The following is a 9,999-nucleotide window of genomic DNA, read 5'->3' as shown; positions in this document are numbered from 1 at the left end:
AAGATATCTCTAATTCAGAGCTCTTTTATAGTGCTGAGGTGATTGCCATACAGTTGATCGAGGAAATTATTAAGGCAAGTGTGACTCAAGATCACCAGAAATGTCGTAGAAACTTCTTTCCCTATCCATAAAAGCACAAGTATTGCCACAATGAAAATATGCTTGAGATATTCAGCAGGAGAAATAGGAAGAAGAGACAGGCCTGGGTTTGAAACTTAGCTCCAAAATTGTACAAATTATACTTTTCAATCATGACTTCCTGATTGACAAACTGGAAGTAATTATACATTATTTTGACAATTGATAAAAGCATTATACAAAACTCCAAGTACAGTGGCTAGCATAGAGTAACGTAAGCAATAATAGTCAATTCCCTTCCTTAGGATCAGATTGTCAGTTTCACTCCCTGCAATACATTTACTTTCATTTATCTGTCTCCTTTACACTCCCCCTCCTCCATCTCACTGTCTAGTCTTCTAGAATCGTATTGTTACTATTTTCCAATTACTTTAAGTTAGTGAAAAAAAGCATCTGTATTCTCTACCCAGAGTTTCAATATTATATGTTTTCATCAATAGGCACAAAAAGTTGACAATTGGTCTCAGTAGCCTTTTGAGTTTATCCAAAATCTTCTAAAATCCAGAAAGGCATGCTCACATCTATTGATACTCCTTTGTGTTCAAAATGAGAGTTTAGTAAAGACCTTTAAGAAGATAGAAGTAATTTTATAGTGGATGTTGACTCACTCTTCTCTTCTTTGTATTAAAAATATCTAGCTTTTCTAACAAGTCATAGTAGATTTTATCATTCTGAGCTATATACTCTTTCTTCTTGTAAGAGTATCTATAGGATCTATGTCTATTGCCATGGGTGTTGCAATGCCTCCTGAGGGAGGAGTCTATTTCCTCATCTTGTTGATGTTTGATCAAGAAATGTGAGCAGACATGATGTATAAGTAGTTGCTTTAAAAGCCATTGAATGTTTTTGCCAGATCAGTTTTTTTTTCCATTTGCCATAATGACATGTTATCAAAACATTTTCCAGGTAGGGGCTTATCAGGCAGACTGAGTGATGGAAAAAAGAAATGGGAATCAGAGTTACAGCTGACCTACAACTAACATAAAATGTGAACAAAAATTAACTTCTGTTGTGATAAACTCCTGGGAAGTTAGTGTTGTTTGTTACCACAGCAAAGCTGACTAATATAGATATTAATATTTAAGGTGCTAACATCACAAAACACCTAATATATATGTCATTGTTTTGGGGATCAAGTCATGGGTAGAAAGGAAATTATCTTCAGAGACTGGAAAAATAGCAGCTCATATATGCAATGACAAATATTTTTATAAAAGTGTCCCTGTGATAACTTGGAAGGCAAATAATTATCTAATAACCTGTTTTAGATGAAGAAGTGGAAAACAGAATGTTGGATTCATTATTTGATTGTTTGGTGCTATAATTTCATAAGGTATTATAAGAAATAATTAATAAAAACAACAAACAAACAAGCAAAAGAACAACCAGGTACTTTATAAGCAGAAAGCAAAAAGAGAGAAAGGTACAACTGTTCCTAATATCAAACTAGAAAATGAAAAAAATTAATAAGAAATGCTTTGAGCAAGAAAAGCCAATTAAGACAGTTAAGATTCAGCCTCTATCAAGGACCAAATCAAGGACAGGCATGGTCACATGTTTTGTTAAAAAACTCTGAATGGATTTAGGTGATTCTCAGTAAATCCTTTAAATTGGATTAAATAGCTCAGGGAAAACAGACTAAGAGAGTGGTTTCACAAAAGCGTAATAAATTCAAATTACCTGTAAGTCTAATAAAGGGGCATAATTTGAAAATAATTGTGCATGTAGCTATTGGCATATTAAACTGACTAGAGTGAAATAGGAGAACATATTTTCCATGTTCTCTTCAGATGTGTCTAAGGAGAATCATGGAAAAGGAAGTACTTTCCATAGGGTAGAACTAAGCGATGGAGAAAACTTGACTGCAAAGCTCCTCCCAAAAAGTGGAACTGGAGTGTAATCAAGAAACAATTCTTATCTACAATCTTTTTCCAGCAGGTTTTACAATTCTTACTGTCCAGTGAGTTACTACAGTTTATGTGTTTTCACTTTGAGATGTGAGTGTCACTGATTCATCATTGTATGTTAGGTGTTTGGAAGACTGTGAAACTTGTCTTTAATTCTATTTCTTGAGTTTAGAAAAAAGCCTGATGTAGAGACCATTCCAAAATCTCAAACTTTCATTTTGATGCCATGATTTGGTGGGATTTTTGAATGCCTTCTTGGGAAAGAGTGAGTTTATTTACATTCAGGAAGAAGGAAAGTGAATATTTGTGACTAAGAGGGTGGAATGTAATAGAGAATATATTTTCTCGTCTGTTCAATCTATTCACTCTTCTTTCCAGTAAGAGATTTCATACATTCCTAATTGTTGACATTTGACTTACAGTGCTTCCTATGGCCTCATTTCCCACCACATTGACATTGAGCTTGGCCACATGATTTGCTGTGCCCAATCGAATATGAGTCAATTTGACTTCTGAGCAGAAACTTTAAGTGCTGTCTGCCAGATTATTGTTCTTTCCCCTTTGCCACAAGCATATCATGTTCTAGAACATGTCACAGATAGGGGCTATTCCTTTTGTCTGGGTACTGAATGAAGGCATATGGAACAAAGCTATAGCTGGCCCATAGCTGTATAAAATGTGAGGGAGAAATAAACATCTGATGTAAGATACAGATTTGGGGGCTGTTTATTAATATAAAAATGACTTATTTTAAATCTCCAATGAATGCAGAAATACCTTCAGATATATACCAAAAGGCATTGGGAAAATGTATGACTGACTGACTGAATGAATAATATGAGAAGGGAGAAAATTTATTTTCATTCAGTGGGGAGTAACTGTTTAGTGAGAGAGATACACTGATTGAATTATACTATCTTGGAGTGAGAGTAGCTTGTGAATATGAGAAAAACATTTCTTAATTTCTAAACTATTGCTGATAATATTATATTGAATTGCCTAAGTCTTTGAATACCCACAAAGTCACAGCTTTTAGACAGAGAGGGTTACCTGGCTGAAAGACAACCAATATATTGCCTGACCTACAGAATATGATTTGATCTCTTAGAAAAAAAATTTGTCCACCTGTGGTATAGAGTTTAAATGAACTAGCCAAATCATCTCTATAGAGGGGTTTAAATATGATACAGAATGAGTATTGGTTATCTAGTAGGGGGAGAAAATGTGGAAGGACAGAAAGAAAGCAGTCGGTGGAAATATTGAAGCTATAAAAGTCATGAAGACGAAAAAACTTTGAAAAAGTAGAAGTCAAGAAGGTTTATAGATTTTAAAGTGAGGTAGTTGATTGGTAGCGATGAAAGAGTAAAAGTTCAATAAAACATGGCTGTTAAAAATAGGAGGGAAATTAACAAGATAACCGAGCAACTAGATCTGCTTTAAACACTGACCAGACTCCAAATTCCCATCTATTTAAGGCCCGTATTCTATTCTTCCATGAGGCCTAGCTATATGTATTTGTCTAAATTTTGTGAGGCATGGCACTGGGATTAAGGATACCTGCTTCTCTTATTTTCTATGTCTTAAAAATAAAGTAATAATTACTTAAAGTAACCTCTACTTTTTGCAAACAAGAATCCAACAAAATGTATAGATTTTTATGCCACTTATATTAATTGAATCTAGAAAATTTTGACAAATATGTGGAAATCAGATCATATCATCTCTCTGCTTAAAAGTTTTCCATTGTTTCTCATCATATTTAGAATAAAATTTAAATTCCAATCATGACATAAGTATGGCCATACATCCAGTTTTCCCAGTACAGTCCTGGTTTATGCCTGTTGTTCCACATAATTGTAATAGCTTTCTCTTTCATTCTCAAAAGTGTTTGGGTTTACATAGTGGGTAAGCTCCTTGATATTGGTCTTGGAAATGATTTTTTTTGTCGTTTTTTGGATTTGACAGGAAAGAAAAGGCAAAAAGAGCAAAAAATAACAAGTGGGACTGCATCAAACTAGAAAGCATTTGGGGACTTCCCTGGTGGTCCAGTGGGTAAGACTCCATGCTCCAAATGCAGGGGGCCTGAGTTCAATCCCTGGTCAGGGAACTAGATCCTGCATGCATGCAGCAACTAAGAAGTCCGCATGCCACAACTAAGAGTCCACATGCCGCAACTGAGAAATCCACATGCTGCAACTAAAAAAGACCTCACATGCTGCAATTGAAGATCCCACATGCCGCAACTAAAGATGCCATGTGCCGCAACTAAGACCTGGCATAGCCACATAAATAAATAAATATTTTTAAAAAAGAAGGTATCTGCAAAGGAAACAATCAACAAAAGGAAAAGACAACCTACAGAATGGGAGAAATATTTGCAAAGCCTATATCTGATAAGGGGTTAATATCCAAAATGTATAAAGAACTCATACAATTCAATATTAAAAAAACAAACAATCTGATTAAAAAGTGGGTAGAGGAACTGGAAAGGCATTTTCCCAAAGAAAACATACAGACGACCAACAGGTATATGAAAAGATGTTCAACATCACTAATCATCAGGGAAATGCAAATCAAAACCACGACGAGATATCTCCTGGCACCTATTAGAATGGCTATCATCAAAAAGACAAGAGAAAACAAGTGTTGGCAAAGATGTGGAGAAAAGGAAACACTTGTGCACTGTTGATGGGAATGTAAACTGGTGCAACCACTATGGAAAACAGTATGGTGGTTCCTCAGGAAATTAAAAATAGAACTACCATATGATCCACCAATCCCACTTCTGTGTGTATATTTAAAGGAAATGAAAATAGGATCTTGAAAAGATATCTGCACCTCCATGTTCATTGCAGCATTATTTACAATAGCCAAGAAATGACAACAAGCTAAGTGTCTGTTAATGGGTGAATAGATAGAATTATATATATTATTCAGACATGAGAAAGAAAGAAATCCTGCCTCTTGCAACAGCATGGATAGACCTTGAGGACACTATGTTAACTGAAATAAGTTAGAGAATGACAAATACTGTATGATGTCACTTATATGTGGAATCTAAAAAAGCCAAATTCAGAGAAACAGTGTAGAGTGGTAGTTACCAGGGGTGGGGGTGAGGGAAATGGAGAGATACTGGTCAAAATATACAAATTTCTAGTTATAAGATTAACAAGTTCTGAGGATCTAATGTACAACATGGTGATTATAGCTAATAATACTGTATTATATACTTGAAAGTTGCTAAGAGAGTTGCTCTTAAATGTTCTCACCACATAAAAGAAATGGTAATTATGTGACGGTTTGGAGGTGTTAGCTAATGTTATTGTGGTAATCATTTTGCAGTATATAAAGCTGAGGAAAAAGAGTCAATCAGAAACAGAGGTTAGAAAAATGATTGCCAGGGTCTTGGGTAGGGAAAAATAGGGAGAGGTTGATAAAAAGGTACAAACTTTCAGCTATAAGATGAATAAGGTCATAGGAGCTAATGTAAAACATGGTGACTATAGTTGATTACACTATACTGTTTAATTGAAATTAGCTTAGAGAGTAGAACTCAAATATTTTCACACACACAAAAAATTATATAGGTAAGGTGATGGATGTGTTAATTAGATGAGAGAATCCTTTCACAATGTATATGTACATAAAATCGCCATGATGTACAGTTTAAATATCTTACAATTTTATGTATCAATTATACCTCAATAAAGCTGAAATTTAAAAAAGAGCTTGGGTTTAGATGATAAGTTATATGGTTGACAAACCTGTAATACTCTCGATGATTTGGCCCCTCTATTACATCTCTGACCTGATCATCTATCACTCTCTACTTTTTATGCGCTATCCTTCAGTCAAACCAATCTTCTTTCTACTGCAAAATACTTCAAGTTTGTTTCCATTTCAATACCTTCATACTTTCTGCCTGGAATATTCAGCAATCAGATCTTCACCAAGGCTGATAACTTCTAGTCATTCAGATCTTAGTTCAAGTGTCACCTTAGGACTACATTCTCTGATTGCCCAATTTAATATAACCCCCCTTCCAATATCCTTTCTAATGATACCCTATTTTTCCTTCATTACACTTATCCTAAATTGTAATTAAATATCTATTTTCTTGATTATTTTCTGATTCCTCATTAGACCACAAATCCCGTGGGGGGTGGTGGAATGAATTTTTGGCTCACTTTCATATACCCAGTGTTAATCTGTTTTTCTAAAACCCTATTTCACCTCCAGTTTTTGTTTGCCTGCTCTTTGATGCCCAGGAGTCACAGTATCCTTCTTAAATATTCTAAACTCTATCAACCTGGCTAAGTCTGTACTATGTGAATTTCCCTTCTCCCTTCTCAACCTTAGTCAGAATCTGTACTCTTTTGAGTCGTGGCCCCTAGTCTAAATCTGATTTAATTTTTAAAGAAGACACTTGTATTTTCAGAGATTCTTAATACCAATGAGTCTGTATTATTTTGGAGTATTTGAGAAAATATTATAATATTTTCCAGATTCTAGCATTCTTCACTTATTCTGTCAGGGATTAGAATATTTAAAATCAGCATTGTAGCTCAAATAGTTTGCCTTCCCTATCAACAACCAAGACAATGCTTCACATTTTTATATTCCTTTATAAGTGTATTGGGTATTTTAAAATAACTTTCATTCATTGTTAATAAAGAGAAAATTAAAGAAAAAAATACTCATAATTTCATTGCCCAGATGAATTTTGACAAAAAAAGTTAAACACATACTTTATGTATACATAGTTGAAAAAATCAAACTGTACACAGAAGTACAAAATTGAAAATAAGAGCCCCTCTCCTCTCCCAAGTAAAAAATATAATAGCTTGTTGTATTCCTTTCAGAAAAATATATTTAAAGTATATATGTATGAAATACCTTAAAGTTTTACTTGGGATTATCTAAACTTGGAGAAAGAAAAAATATTAAGGTTAAGCAATTGTCAGCTTGTGCACCGAGAAGTTTTATTCAGGGTATTATTGTTGGAAAATTTCTCAAATTCATACTACATTTAGGGTACAAAAAGCAAGCATGCTTTGCTCTAAAATTACAGATGATTCAATTTTATTACAAGGTTGGTTTCTACTTGTAGCAACGTGAGTCTCAGTTCACAATCTTGGATGGGCCAAGAATGTTATTCTATTTCAGTATCAACTGAATTTTCATTTTGGATACCAATCCTACCAGGTGTCAATACCTTCTTAAAGGCAAATAAGTATAATCTTAATCCAAGATTTTCTCAGTCAATTAAAGGTGCTATTTCTCCTCCTATTCTCTTTTATTTCTTCTAAGTTTAGGAGGCACAATAGTGCCAAAAAAATCCTACTGGAGAGGCAAAGTTGATCCTATATCAACATTTGTCCTCCCATCTGCTCCCTAGTTGGCCTCCATATAGGTGCTAACATCATCTTCCTCATCTTAACTACAAGGTATCTGACATCAGATGCTTCTCTGTACCATACTCATGATGCTCTCTGTCTCATGAGAAAACATTCAGTTACTCTCCATAACATGCACTCTGCAAGGCTCACTCAGGCCCAACTGTAAGGACACAAGTGGCCATCTCTATTACTCCAGAGCCATCCTGGATGTGGAACTCTGTAAGACTTGTTGCTGCTTTAACCTTGAAGACATACCATATCTATATTCTCATACCTACCCCCCTCAAAACTATCTGTGGATTCTATGATTTACCTCACCTCACTGTGACTCATACTGGGGCAAGGGCAGGGAATAGGACTCCTTCTCTCTGACACACCACCATCTAAGATGTTGCTTTTATGTTTTCTCTCTCCTCTCTTTAGGCTGGATGATTTTTAACTGGGATGTGTGAACGGTAACTAGTACCACTTCCTTTATTGTCTACAACCCCTCCCACCAATAGACTTTTTTTTAAATAAGTGTCTGGTGTATATGTTACTTCATCACTTACAACATGCAGATGGGTTAAGGAGAACTGAACCAGGCTCTCTGTAAGTTATTTCAGAGAAGTGAATTCTGCCAGTCCAGAATTCATTCTGCAATGAATGAATCGTCATTCTGCAAAGGAACTTTTTAAAGATTTCCCCACACATCACCATATTTATTTCTCAAATCTAATCTGGTTGATAAATAGTAGCTGTATTCCACTCTTTCAGATGAAGAAACTAAGGAATAGAAGAGATTAAGTTTCTCAAGGTCATAGAGCCAGTAAGTGGTATTCATTTATTCATTCACTGTATTTTAAATAAGAGCCACCTGCTGTATGTCAGATACTACACTACATATTCTACTATATGAAATGCAGACTTAAATTTTCTGACTACAAAACCAGTCTTCCTTAAACTATATCACAAGCATCAACTCACATTCATCTTAAGGTAGGCAACTAAAAAACTTCATTGGAGGGACATTCAGCACAGAGGTGGATATATAAAACTGAAAATCAGATCTCTATGTGCATAATACCCTCCATGTGTTTGTTATATGCAATCCCTCATATGTCTAAAATGAAATGTCATGGGTATGTGTATATATATATATTTTTTTAAAGCTATAATTTACATTATGTAGAGCTTTTCTATATTCTGATTTCAATTAACCTTTCCTTTAAAAATGTGTTTACTTTTACTTCAAAACATGTTATTCTTTTTTTAAAAAAGTTTGTAAAAGCACTTATGAATACCTCCCCCCATCAATCAGCCTTAAAATGTCTTTAAGTACAAAATCATCCAAGGTGTGGAAACAGTTAAGCAAATAAACTTTTGAAAGAGTAATATTTACTTATTTGTTTAATGAGTAATCACAATCCATTTTAACAGTTATTTAACTTCCAGAAGTACGTTTTATTTATTTCTTTTAGGACACAAAAGAGTTTTGATTCTAAATTGCTTTGGAGGATTCATGTGGGCACTGCCATTCAGAGATAAGCAATGATTTCATTTGGGTGACACTGCCTTTTTAAATGCAGATAAATTCCTGTTAAGAAATACCTTAATCTTAAGTGTATTTCCCTTCCACACTTTGACTCTCAACTCTACCAATTAACAGCTGTGAACACTTGGGCAAGTTGCTTAACCTCTCTAAGTCTCTATTTCTCCAGGTCTATTATTATATCCCCCATCAATCTCATAGTGTTATTTTGAGAATTAAGTGTCATGATACATATAAACGTTTTCAGCATGGTGACAGAATGGCACATAGAAAGCACTAATGAAATTTTTATTATCATTATTAATTCATGCCCTTATACAGGGGATTGATCAAGATGGCAGAGTAGGAAGACATGGAACTCACGTCCCCCCATGAACACATTGAAAATACACTACACCTAGAAAAATTCTTACTTACACCTAATTGGAAACTGGCCGAAAGACTCCTGTACAAACATGGTTGTAAGAAAGATACACACATAGTCAAGTAGGAAGGGCAGAAAAGTGATTGGGTTGGAATCTGTGCCCCTGGGAGGAGACTCAGAGGCAGGGCAGAAAGGGCAAATTAAAACAGCGGGGCTGGCTGACTCATTTCCCATGACTGCCTCAGGGTGCACCCCAGCCTGAGCCTAACAAGAGCTCCAGCCTCGCTTACTCCATGTCACAGCACAGCAATGGATCTAGGGATGCCGCAAAGGGGGAGAAAACTGGACAAAGGGACGCAAAGGCAACCTGGTCCTGGGGCAGAGTCTGGGTTGGGCAGCAGCAGCCATTGTTGGTGGTTACTCAGGCAGCGCATAAGAAGCAGCCGAGATCTCTGATAGCAGCTGCACCACCACCACTCACACTATGATATATGCCAAGAGTCCATGCAGGCACTGCCTGCCCTGCAGTGTGTTTCCACAGCAAGGTAGGGGTGGCAGAAGCTGTGGGGAGTGATTGGCTGTGATGCACAGTGGGACTTGGACCCCCTCACAGAGCTAGGAAAACGATTGCTGGCACCTTCATGGGCAGTATATCTGAGA

This window comes from Eubalaena glacialis, chromosome X (genome assembly GCF_028564815.1).
Source record: "Eubalaena glacialis isolate mEubGla1 chromosome X, mEubGla1.1.hap2.+ XY, whole genome shotgun sequence".
NCBI lineage: Eukaryota > Metazoa > Chordata > Mammalia > Artiodactyla > Balaenidae > Eubalaena > Eubalaena glacialis.
Note: the sequence above shows the minus strand (reverse complement) of the source record.